This window comes from Schistocerca gregaria, unplaced genomic scaffold (assembly GCF_023897955.1).
Source record: "Schistocerca gregaria isolate iqSchGreg1 unplaced genomic scaffold, iqSchGreg1.2 ptg000378l, whole genome shotgun sequence".
Taxonomy (NCBI): Eukaryota; Metazoa; Arthropoda; class Insecta; order Orthoptera; family Acrididae; genus Schistocerca; species Schistocerca gregaria.
The window spans coordinates 6,563,667-6,577,066 of NW_026061824.1; positions in this window are offsets into that span (position 1 = coordinate 6,563,667).

The following is a 13,400-nucleotide window of genomic DNA, read 5'->3' on the forward strand; positions in this document are numbered from 1 at the left end:
AATTTGATAATTATTCTTGTTTTCGTATCTCCTTCAATTGCTTTAAATTATTAAGAATAATATTCCAATGGACACTAAAAATAGTAAATGTGCTGCACAAATTGTGGTACATGTTTCTTCTCTCTCAACAGGGAGATTCCGTTTCATGACTGCTATGTTTATTCAAACATCAAGTGTGACTATGTTGGATGGAAATCACCACTCCGAGCGTTCTGACGATTGGAGTTATTAGAAATTTTGTTTTCTTTTGCTAGGTGCTTCCTTTGATTGATACCTTTATCACTTATATTCGTCAATTTCACAGTGGAGTAATGTATTTGATTAGTGAAAAGTGGATAAATGTTTGTTGTTTACAGCAGGGTCATCTGGTTGTATGGCCAGAAAGCAGATTCCCTATTCAATCGTCTTTTGGTGCATATTTGACACCACATGCAGAAATTGTGGTACATGTTTCTTGCCTCTCAACAGGGAGATTCTGTTTCATGACTGCTATGTTTGTTCAAACATGGAGTGTGATTTTGTTGGATGGGAACTACCACTCCAAGCACCCTGAGTATTGGAGTTATTAGGAAAGACCTCTTTCTCTTCCTAGGTGCTTCTTTTGATTGTTACCCTTATAACTTATATTCATCTCTTTCGCAGTGGAATAATGTATTTGAATCGTTAAATGTGTGTAAATGTTTTTTGTTTAGAGCAGGGTCATCTGGTTGTATGACCAGAAAGCAGATTCCCTATTCAATGGTCTTTTGGTGCAGATTGGACACCACATGCACCTTACTGAATAACAAATGTTCGAAATTTGATAAATCTTCTTGTTGAGGTATCTCCTTCATTTGCTTTATATTTTTTAAAATATTATTGCAATGGTCACTAAAAATAATAAATGTGCTGCACAAATTGTGGTACATGTTTCTTCCCTCTCAACAGGGAGATTCCGTTTAATGCTTGCTATGTTCTACTTTCGAGTGTAATTTTGTTGGATGGAAGCACTACTCCGAGCATTCTGACAATTGGAGTTATTAGGAAAGACTTCTGTTTTTTGCAGAGTCCTTGTTTTGATTGTTACCCTCATCACATATATTCATCAATTTCACAGTGGAATAATATAGTTGAATAATGAAATGTGTTTAAATGTTTGTTGATTACAGCAGGGCCATCTGGTTGTATGGCCAGAAAGCAGATTCCCCATTCAATCGTCTTTTGGTGCATATTTGACACCACATGCACAAATTGTGGTACATGTTTCTTCTCTCTCAACAAGGAGATTCCGTTTCATGACTGCTATGTTTATTCAAACATCGAGTGTGATTATGTTGGATGGGAACTACCACTCCAAGCATCCTGAGTATTGGAGTTATTAGGAAAGACGTCTTTCTTTTCCTAGGTGGTTCTTTTGATTGTTACCCTTATAACTTATATTCATCTGTTTCGCTGTGGAGTAATGTATTTGAATCGTTAAATGTGTGTAAATGTTTTTTGTTTAGAGCAGGGTCATCTGGTTGTATGACGAGAAAGCAGATTCTCCATTGAATGGGTTTTTACTGCAGATTGGACACCACTTGCATTTTACTGAATAACAAATGTTAGGAATTGGATAATTATTCTTGTTTTCGTATCTCCTTCAATTGCTTTAAATTTTTAAAAATCTTATTGCAATGGTCACTAAAAATAATCAATGTGCTGCACAAATTGTGGTACATGTTTCTTCTCTCTGAACAGGGAGATTCCGTTTCAAGACTGCTATGTTTATTCTAACATCAAGTGTGATTATGTTGGATGGAAATCACCACTCCGAGCGTTCTGACGATTGTAGTTATTAGAAATACTGTTTTCTTTTGCTAGGTGCTTCCTTTGATTGATACCTTTATCACTTATATTCGTCAATTTCACAGTGGGGTAATGTATCTGATTCGTGAAATGTAGGTAAATGTTTGTTGTTTAGAGCAGTGTCATCTGGTTGTATGACCAGAAAGGAGATTCTCCATTGAAAGGGTTTTTAGTGCAGATTGGACACCACTTGCATTTTACTGAATAACAAATGTTAGGAATTGGATAATTATTCTTGTTTTCGTATCTCCTTCAATTGCTTTAAATTATTAAGAATAATATTCCAATGGACACTAAAAATAATAAATGTGCTGCACAAATTGTGGTACATGTTTCTTCTCTCTCAACAGGGAGATTCCGTTTCATGACAGCTATGTTTATTCGAACATCAAGTGTGATTATGTTGGATGGAAATCACCACTGCGAGCGTTCTGACGATTGGAGTTATTAGAAATACTGCTTTCTTTTGCTAGGTGCTTCCTTTGATTGATACCTTTATCACTTATATTTGTCAATTTCACAGTGGAGTAATGTATTTGATTCGTGAAATGTGGGTAAATGTTTGTTGTTTACAGCAGGGTCATCTGGTTGTATGGCCAGAAAGCAGATACTCTATTCAATGGTCTTTTGGTGCAGATTGGACACCACATGCACCTTACTGAATAACAAATATTCGGAATTTGATAAATCTTCTTGTTGAGGTATCTCCTTCATTTGCTTTATATTTTTTAAAATATTATTTTAATGGTCACTAAGAATAATAAATGTGCTGCACAAATTGTGGTACGTGTTTCTTCCCTCTCAACAGGGAGATTCTGTTTAATGCCTGCTATGTTCTACTTTCGAGTGTAATTTTGTTGGATGGAAGCACTACTCCGAGCATTCTGACAATTGGAGTTATTAGGAAAGACTTCATTCTTTTGCTGAGTCCTTGTTTTGATTGTTACCCTCATCACATATATTCATCAATTTCACAGTGGAATAATATAGTTGAATAATGAAATGTGTTTAAATATTTGTTGATTACAGCAGGGTCATTTGGTTGTATGGCCAGAAAGCAGATTCCCCATTCAATCGTCTTTTGGTGCATATTTGACACCACATGCACAAATTGTGGTACATGTTTCTTGCCTCTCAACAGGGAGATTCTATTTCATGACTGCTATGTTTGTTCAAACATGGAGTGTGATTTTGTTGGATGGGAACTACCACTCCAAGCATCCTGAGTATTGGAGTTATTAGGAAAGAACTCTTTCTTTTCCTAGGTGCTTCTTTTGATTGTTAGCCTCATAACTTATATTCATCTTTTTCGCAGTGGAGTAATGTATTTGAATCGTTAAATGTGTGTAAATGTTTTTTGTTTAGAGCAGGGTCATCTGGTTGTATGACCAGAAAGCAGATTCTCCATTGAATGGGTTTTTAGTGCAGATTGGACACCACTTGCATTGTACTGAATAACAAGTGTTAGGAATTTGATAATTATTCTTGTTTTCGTATCTCCTTCAATTGCTTTAAATTATTAAGAATAATATTCCAATGGACACTAAAAATAATCAATGTGCTGCACAAATTGTGGTACATGTTTCTTCTCTGTCAACAGGGAGATTCCGTTTCATGACTGCTATGTTTATTCAAACATCAAGTGTGACTATGTTGGATGGAAATCACCACTCTGAGCATTCTGACGATTGGAGTTATTAGAAGTACTGTTTTCTTTTGCTTGGTGCTTCCTTTGATTGATACCTTTATCACTTATATTCGTCAATTTCACAGTGGAGTAATGTATTTGATTAGTGAAATGTGGGTAAATGTTTGTTGTTTAGAGCAGGGTCATCTGGTTGTATGGCCAGAAAGCAGATTCCTCATTCAATCGTCTTTTGGTGCATATTTGAAACCACATGCACAAATTGTGGTACATGTTTCTTCTCTCTCAACAAGGAGATTCCGTTTCATGACTGCTATGTTTATTCAAACATCGAGTGTGATTATGTTGGATGAAAAGCACCACACCGAGCGTTCTGACGATTGGAGTTATTAGAAATACTGGTTTCTTTTGCTAGGTGCTTCCTTTGATTGATACCTTTATCAGTTATATTCGTCAATTTCACAGTGGAGTAATGTATTTGATTCCTGAAATGTGGGTAAATGTTTGTTGTTTACAGCAGGGTCATCTGGTTGTATGGCCAGAAAGCAGATTCTCTATTCAATCGTCTTTTGGTGCAGATAGGACACCACATGCACTTTACTGAATAACGAATGTTCGGAATTTGATAAATCTTCTTGTTTAGGTATCTCCTTCATTTGTTGTTTATTTTTAAAAATCTTATTGCAATGGTCATTAAAAATAATCAATGTGCTGCACAAATTGTGGTACATGTTTCTTCTCTCTCAACAGGGAGATTCCGTTTCATGACTGCTATGTTTATTCAAACATCGAGTGTGATTATGTTGGATGGGACTACCACTCCAAGCATCCTGAGTATTGGAGTTATTAGGAAAGACCTCTTTCTTTTCCTAGGTGGTTCTTTTGATTGTTACCCTTATAACTTATATTCATCTATTTCGCAGTGGAGTAAAGTATTTGAATCGTTGAATGTGTGTAAATGTTTTTTGTTTAGAGCAGGGTCATCTGGTTGTATGACCAGAGAGCAGATTCTCCATTGAATGGGTTTTTAGTGCAGATCGGACACCACTTGCATTTTACTGAATAACAAATGTTACGAATTTGATAATTATTCTTGTTTTCGTATCTCCTTCAATGCTTTAAATTTTTAAAAATCTTATTGCAATGGTCACTAAAAATAATCAATGTGCTGCACAAATTGTGGTACATGTTTCTTCTCTCTGAACAGGGAGATTCCGTTTCATGACTGCTATGTTTATTCAAACATCAAGTGTGATTATGTTGGATGGAAATCACCACTCCGAGCGTTCTGACGATTGGAGTTATTAGAAATACTGTTTTCTTTTGCTAGGTGCTTCCTTTGATTGATACCTTTATCACTTATATTCGTCAATTTCACATGGGGTAATGTATTTGATTCGTGAAATGTAGGTAAATGTTTGTTGTTTAGAGCAGGGTCATCTGGTTGTACGACCAGAAAGGAGATTCTCCATTGAATGGGTTTTTAGTGCAGATTGGACACCACTTGAATTTTACTGAATAACAAATGTTACGAATTTGATAATTATTCTTGTTTTCGTATCTCCTTCAATTGCTTTAAATTTTTAAAAATATTATTGCAATGTTCACTAAAAATAATCAATGTGCTGCACAAATTGTGGTACGTGTTTCTTCCCTCTCAACAGGGAGATTCTGTTTAATGCCTGCTATGTTCTACTTTCGAGTGTAATTTTGTTGGATGGAAGCACTACTCCGATCATTCTGACAATTCGAGTTATTAGGAAAGACTTCTTTCTTTTGCTGAGTCCTTGTTTTGATTGTTACCCTCATCACATATATTCATCAATTTCACAGTGGAATAATATAGTTGAATAATGAAATGTGTTTAAATATTTGTTGATTACAGCAGGGTCATCTGGTTGTACGGCCAGAATTTAGATTCCCCATTCAATCGTCTTTTGGTGCATATTTGACACCACATGCACAAATTGTGGTACATGTTTCTTGCCTCTCAACAGGGAGATTCTATTTCATGACTGCTATGTTTGTTCAACCATGGAGTGTGATTTTGTTGGATGGGAACTACCGCTCCAACCATCCTGAGTATTGGAGTTATTAGGAAAGACCTCTTTCTTTTCCTAGGTGGTTCTTTTGATTGTTACCCTTATAACTTATATTCATCTGTTTCGCAGTGGAGTAATGTATTTGAATCGTTAAATGTGTGTAAATGTTTTTTGTTTAGAGCAGGGTCATCTGGTTGTATGACCAGAAAGCAAATTCTCCATTGAATGGGTTTTTAGTGCAGATTGGACACCACTTGCATTTTACTGAATAACAAGTGTTAGGAATTTGATAATTGTTCTTGTTTTCGTATCTCCTTCAATTGCTTTAAATTATTAAGAATAATATTCCAATGGACACTAAAAATAATCAATGTGCTGCACAAATTGTGGTACTTGTTTCTTCTCTGTCAACAGGGAGATTCCGTTTCATGACTGCTATGTTTATTCAAACATCAAGTGTGACTATGTTGGATGGAAATCACCACTCCGAGCGTTCTGACGATTGGAGTTATTAGAAGTACTGTTTTCTTTTGCTTGGTGCTTCCTTTGATTGATACCTTTATCACTTATATTCGTCAATTTCACAGCGGAGTAATGTATTTGATTCCTGAAATGTGGGTAAATGTTTGTTGTTTACAGCAGGGTCATCTGGTTGTATGACCAGAAAGCAGATTCTCCATTCAATGGGTTTTTGGTGCAGATTGGACACCACCTCCATTTTACTGAATAACAAATGTTAGGAATTTGATAATTATTCTTGTTTTCGTATCTCCTTCAATCGCTTTAAATTTTTAAAAATCTTATTGCAATGGTCACTAAAAATAATCAATGTGCTGCACAAATTGTGGTACATGTTTCTTCTCTCTCAACAGGGAGATTCCGTTTCATGACTGCTATGTTTATTCAAACATCGAGTGTGATTATGTTGGATGGAAATCACCACTCCGAGCGTTCTGACGATTGGAGTTATTAGATATGCTGTTTTCTTTTGCTAGGTGCTTCCTTTGATTGATACCTTTATCACTTATATTCGTCAATTTCACAGTGGAGTAATGTATTTGATTCGTGAAATGTGGGTAAATGTTTGTTGTTTACAGCAGGGTCATCTGGTTGTATGGCCAGAAAGCAGATTCTCTATTGAATGGTCTTTTGGTGCAGATAGGACACCACATGCACTTTACTGAATAACGAATGTTCGGAAATTGATAAATCTTCTTGTTTAGGTATCTCCTTCATAAAAAAACAATGATTCCAAGACTTACCAAGCGGGAAAGCGCCGGCAGACAGGCACATGAACAAAACACACAAACACACACACAGAATTACGAGCTTTCGCAACTGGCAGTTGCTTCGTCAGGAAAGAGGGAAGGAGAGGGAAAAATGAAAGGATGTGGGTTTTAAGGGAGAGGGTAAGGAGTCATTCCAATCCCGGGAGCGGAAAGACTTCCCTTAGGGGAAAAAAAGGACAGGTGTACACTCGCACACACACACACATATCCATCCGCACATACACAGACACAAGCAGACATATTTGTGTATGTGCGGATGGACATGTGTGTGTGTGTGTGCGAGTGTACACCTGTCCTTTTTTTCCCCTAAGGGAAGTCTTTCCGCTCCCGGGATTGGAATGACTCCTTACCCTCTCCCTTAAAACCCACATCCTTTCATTTGTCCCTCTCCTTCCCTCTTTCCTGACGAAGCAACTGCCAGTTGCGAAAGCTCGTAATTCTGTGTGTGTGTTTGTGTGTTTTGTTCATGTGCCTGTCTGCCGGCGCTTTCCCGCTTGGTAAGTCTTGGAATCTTTGTTTTTAATATATTTTTCCCATGTGGAAGTTTCTTTCTGTTTTATTTATATCTCCTTCATTTGTTTTTTATTTTTAAAACTCTTATTGCAATGGTCACTAAAAATAATAAATGTGCTGCACAAATTGTGGTACATGTTTCTTCCCTCTCAACAGGGAGATTCTGTTTAATGGGTGCAATGTTTGTTCTACTTTTGAGTGTAATTTTGTTGAATGGGAAGCACTACTCCGCGCATTCTGACAGTTGGAGTTATTAGGAAAGACTTCTTTCTTTTGCTGAGTCCTTGTTTTGATTGTTACCCTCATCACATATATTCATCAATTTCACAGTGGAATAATATAGTTGAATAATGAAATGTGTTTAAATATTTGTTGATTACAGCAGGGTCATCTGGTTGTATGGCCAGAAAGCAGATTCCCCATTCAGTCGTCTTTTAGTGCATATTTGACACCACATGCACAAATTGTGGTACATGTTTCTTGCCTCTCAACAGGGAGATTCTCTTTCATGTTTGCTATGTTTGCTCAAACATGGAGTGTGATTTTGTTGGATGGGAACTACCACTCCAAGTATCCTGAGCATTGGAGTTATTAGTAAAGACCTCTTTCTTTTCCTAGGTGCTTCTTTTGATTGTTACCCTTATAACTTATATTCATCTGTTTTGCAGTGGAGTAATGTATTTGAATCGTTAAATGTGTGTAAATGTTTTTTGTTTAGAGCAGGGTCATCTGGTTGTATGACGAGAAAGCAGATTCTCCATTGAATGGGTTTTTACTGCAGATTGGACACCACTTGCATTTTACTGAATAACAAATGTTAGGAATTTGATAATTATTCTTGTTTTCGTATCTCCTTCAATTGCTTTAAATTATTAAGAATAATATTCCAGTGGACACTAAAAATAATCAATGTGCTGCACAAATTGTGGTACATGTTTCTTCTCTCTCAACAGGGAGATTCCGTTTCATGACTGCTATGTTTATTCAAACATCAAGTGTGACTATGTTGGATGGAAATCACCACTCCGAGCGTTCTGACGATTGAAGTTATTAGAAATACTGTTTTCTTTTGCTAGGTGCTTCCTTTGATTGCTACCTTTATCAGTTATATTCGTCAATTTCACAGCGGAGTAATGTATTTGATTCGTGAAATGTGGGTAAATGTTTGTTGTTTACAGCAGGGTCATCTGGTTGTATGGCCAGAAAGCAGATTCTCTATTCAATGGTCTTTTGGTGCAGATTGGACACTACATGCACCTTACTGAATAACAAATGTTCGGAATTTGATAAATCTTCTTGTTGAGGTATCTCCTTCATTTGCTTTATATTTTTTAAAATATTATTGCAGTGGTCACTAAAAATAATCAATGTGCTGCACAAATTGTGGTACGTGTTTCTTCCCTCTCAACAGGGAGATTCCGTTTAATGCCTGCTATGTTCTACTTTCGAGTGTAATTTTGTTGGATGGAAGCAATACTCCGAGCATTCTGACAATTGGAGTTATTAGGAAAGACTTCTTTCTTTTGCTGAGTCCTTGTTTTGATTGTTACCCTCATCACATATATTCATCAATTTCACAGTCGAATAATATATTTAAATCGTGAAATGTTGGTAAATATTTGTTGATTACAGCAGGGTCATCTGGTTGTATGGCCAGAAAGCAGATTCCCCATTCAATCGTCTTTTGGTGCATATTTGACACCACATGCACAAATTGTGGTACATGTTTCTTGCCTCTCAACAGGGAGATTCTGTTTCATGACTGCTATGTTTGTTCAAACATGGAGTGTGATTTTGTTGGATGGGAACTACCACTGCAAGCATCCTGAGTATTGGAGTTATTAGGAAAGACCTCTTTCTTTTCCTAGGTGGTTCTTTTGATTGTTACCCTTATAACTTATATTCATCTGTTTCGCAGTGGAGTAATGTATTTGAATCGTTAAATGTGTGTAAATGTATTTTGTTTAGAGCAGGGTCATCTGGTTGTATGACCAGAAAGCAGATTCTCCATTGAAAGGGGTTTTTAGTGCAGATTGGACACCACTTGCATTTTACTGAATAACAAATGTTAGGAATTTGTTAATTATTCTTGTTTTCGTATCTCCTTCAATTGCTTTAAATTTTTAAAAATCTTATTTCAATGGTCACTAAAAATAATCAATGTGCTGCACAAATTGTGGTACATGTTTCTTCTCTCTGAACAGGGAGATTCCGTTTCATGACTGCTATGTTTATTCAAACATCGAGTGTGATTATGTTGGATGGAAATCACCACTACGAGCGTTCTGACGATTGGAATTATTAGATATGCTGTTTTCTTTTGCTAGGTGCTTCCTTTGATTGATACCTTTATCACTTATATTCGTCAATTTCACAGTGGAGTAATGTATTTGATTCGTGAAATGTGGGTAAATGTTTGTTGTTTAGAGCAGGGTCATCTGGTTGTATGGCCAGAAAGCAGATTCTCTATTCAATGGTCTTTTGGTGCAGATAGGACACCACATGCACTTTACTGAATAACGAATGTTCGGAATTTGATAAATCTTCTTGTTAAGTATCTCCTTCATTTGTTTTTTATTTTTAAAACTCTTATTGCAATGGTCACTAAAAATAATAAATGTGCTGCACAAATTGTGGTACATGTTTCTTCCCTCTCAACACGGAGAACTGTTTAATGGGTGCAATGTTTGTTCTACTTTTGAGTGTAATTTTGTTGAATGGGAAGCACTACTCCGAGCATTCTGACAATTGGAGTTATTAGGAAAGACTTTTTTCTTTTGCTGAGTCCTTGTTTTGATTGTTACCCTCATCACATATATTCATCAATTTCACAGTGGAATAATATATTTGAATCGTGAAATGTTGGTAAATATTTGTTGATTACAGCAGGGTCATCTGGTTGTATGGCCAGAAAGCAGATTCCCCATTCAATCGTCTTTTGGTGCATATTTGACACCACATGCACAAATTGTGGTACATGTTTCTTGCCTCTCAACAGGGAGATTCTGTTTCATGACTGCTATGTTTGTTCAAACATGGAGTGTGATTTTGTTGGATGGGAACTACCACTCCAAGCATCCTGAGTATTGGAGTTATTAGGAAAGACCTCTTTCTTTTCCTAGGTGGTTCTTTTGATTGTTACCCTTATAACTTATATTCATCTGTTTCGCAGTGGAGTAATGTATTTGAATCGTTAAATGTGTGTAAATGTTTTTTGTTTAGAGCAGGGTCATCTGGTTGTATGACCAGAAAGCAGATTCTCCATTGAAAGGGTTTTTAGTGCAGATTGGACACCACTTGCATTTTACTGAATAACAAGTGTTAGGAATTGGATAATTATTCTTGTTTTCGTATCTCCTTCAATTGCTTTAAATTATTAAGAATAATATTCCAGTGGACACTAAAAATAATCAATGTGCTGCACAAATTGTGGTACATGTTTCTTCTCTCTCAACAGGGAGATTCCGTTTCATGACTGCTATGTTTATTCAAACATCGAGTGTGATTATGTTGGATGGAAATCACCACTCCGAGCGTTCTGACGATTGGAGTTATTAGATATTCTGTTTTCTTTTGCTAGGTGCTTCCTTTGATTGATACCTTTATCACTTATATTAGTCAATTTCACAGTGGAGTAATGTATTTGATTCGTGAAATGTAGGTAAATGTTTGTTGTTTAGAGCAGGGTCATCTGGTTGTATGGCCAGAAAGCAGATTCTCTATTCAATGGTCTTTTGGTGCAGATTGGACACCACATGCACTTTCCTGAATAACAAATGTTAGGAATTTGATAATTATTCTTGTTTTCGTATCTCCTTCAATTGCTTTAAATTTTTAATAATCTTATTGCAATGGTCACTAAAACAATAAATGTGCTACACAAATTGTGGTACATGTTTCTTCCCTCTCAACAGGGAGATTCCACTTAATGACTGCTATGTTCTAATTTCGAGTGTGATTTTGTTGGATGGGAAGCACTACTCCGAGCATTCTGACAATTGTAGTTATTAGGAAAGACATATCTCTTTTGCTGAGTCCTTGTTTTGATTGTTACCCTCATCACATATATTTATCAATTTCACAGTGGAATATGATATTTGAATCGTGAAATGTGGGTAAATGTTTGTTGATTACAGCAGGGTCATCTGGTTGTATGGCCAGAAATCAGATTCCCCATTCAATCGTCTTATGGTGCATGTTTGACACCACATGCACAAATTGTGGTACATGTTTCTTGCCTCTCAACAGGGAGATTCTGTTTCATGACTGCTATGTTTGTTCAAACATGGAGTGTGATTTTGTTGGATGGGAACTACCACTCCAAGCATCCTGTGTATAGGAGTTATTGGGAAAGAACTCCTTCTTTTCCTAGGTGCTTCTTTTGATTTTTACCCTTATAAATTATACTCATCTGTTTCGCAGTGGAGTAATGTATTAGAATCGTTAAATGTGTGTAAATGTTTTTTGTTTAGAGCAGGGTCATCTGGTTGTACGACCAGAAAGCAGATTCTCCATTGAATGGGTTTTTAGTGCAGATTGGACACCACTTGCATTTTACTGAATAACAAATGTTATGAATTGGATAATTATTCTTGTTTTCGTATCTCCTTCAATTGCTTTAAATTATTAAGAATAATATTCCAGTGGACACTAAAAATAATCAATGTGCTGCACAAATTGTGGTACATGTTTCTTCTCTCTCAACAGGGAGATTCCGTTTCATGACTGCTATGTTTATTCAAACATCAAGTGTGATTATGTTGGATGGAAATCACCACTCCGAGCGTTCTGACGATTGGAGATATTAGAAGTACTCTTTTTTTTTGGCTTGGTGCTTCCTTTGATTGATACCTTTATCACTTATATTCGTCAATTTCACAGTGGAGTAATGTATTTGATTAGTGAAATGTGGGTAAATGTTTGTTGTATAGAGCAGGGTCATCTGGTTGTATGGCCAGAAAGCAGATTCTCTATTCAATGGTCTTTTGGTGCAGATTGGACACCACATGCACCTTACTGAATAACAAATGTTCGGAATTTGATAAATCCTCTTGTTGAGGTATCTCCTTCATTTGCTTTATATTTTTTAAAATGTTATTGCAATGGTCACTAAAAATAATAAATGTGCTGCACAAATTGTGGTACATGTTTCTTCCCTCTCAACAGGGAGATTCCGTTTAATGCCTGCTATGTTCTACTTTCGAGTGTAATTTTGTTGGATGGAAGCACTACTCCGAGCATTCTGACAATTGGAGTTATTAGGAAAGACTTCTGTCTTTTGCTGAGTCCTTGTTTTGATTGTTACCCTCATCACATATATTCATCAACTTCACAGTGGAATAATATATTTGAATCGTGAAATGTTGGTAAATATTTGTTGATTACAGCAGGGTCATCTGGTTGTATGGCCAGAAAGCAGATTCCCCATTCAATCGTCTTTTGGTGCATATTTGACACCACATGCACAAATTGTGGTACATGTTTCTTGCCTCTCAACAGGGAGATTCTGTTTCATGACTGCTATGTTTGTTCAAACATGGAGTGTGATTTTGTTGGATGGGAACTACCACTGCAAGCATCCTGAGTATTGGAGTTATTAGGAAAGACCTCTTTCTTTTCCTAGGTCGTTCTTTTGATTGTTACCCTTATAACTTATATTCATCTGTTTCGCAGTGGAGTTATATATTTGAATCGTTAAATGTGTGTAAATGTTTTTTGTTTAGAGCAGGGTCATCTGGTTGTATGACGAGAAAGCAGATTCTCCATTGAATGGGTTTTTACTGCAGATTGGACACCACTTGCATTTTACTGAATAACAAATGTTAGGAATTTGATAATTATTCTTGTTTTCGTATCTCCTTCAATTGCTTTAAATTATTAAGTATAATATTCCAATGGACACTAAAAATAATCAATGTGCTGCACAAATTGTGGTACATGTTTCTTCCCTCTCAACACGGAGATTCTGTTTAATGGGTGCAATGTTTGTTCTACTTTTGAGTGTAATTTTGTTGAATGGGAAGCACTACTCCGAGCATTCTGACAATTGGAGTTATTAGGAAAGACTTCTTTCTTTTGCTGAGT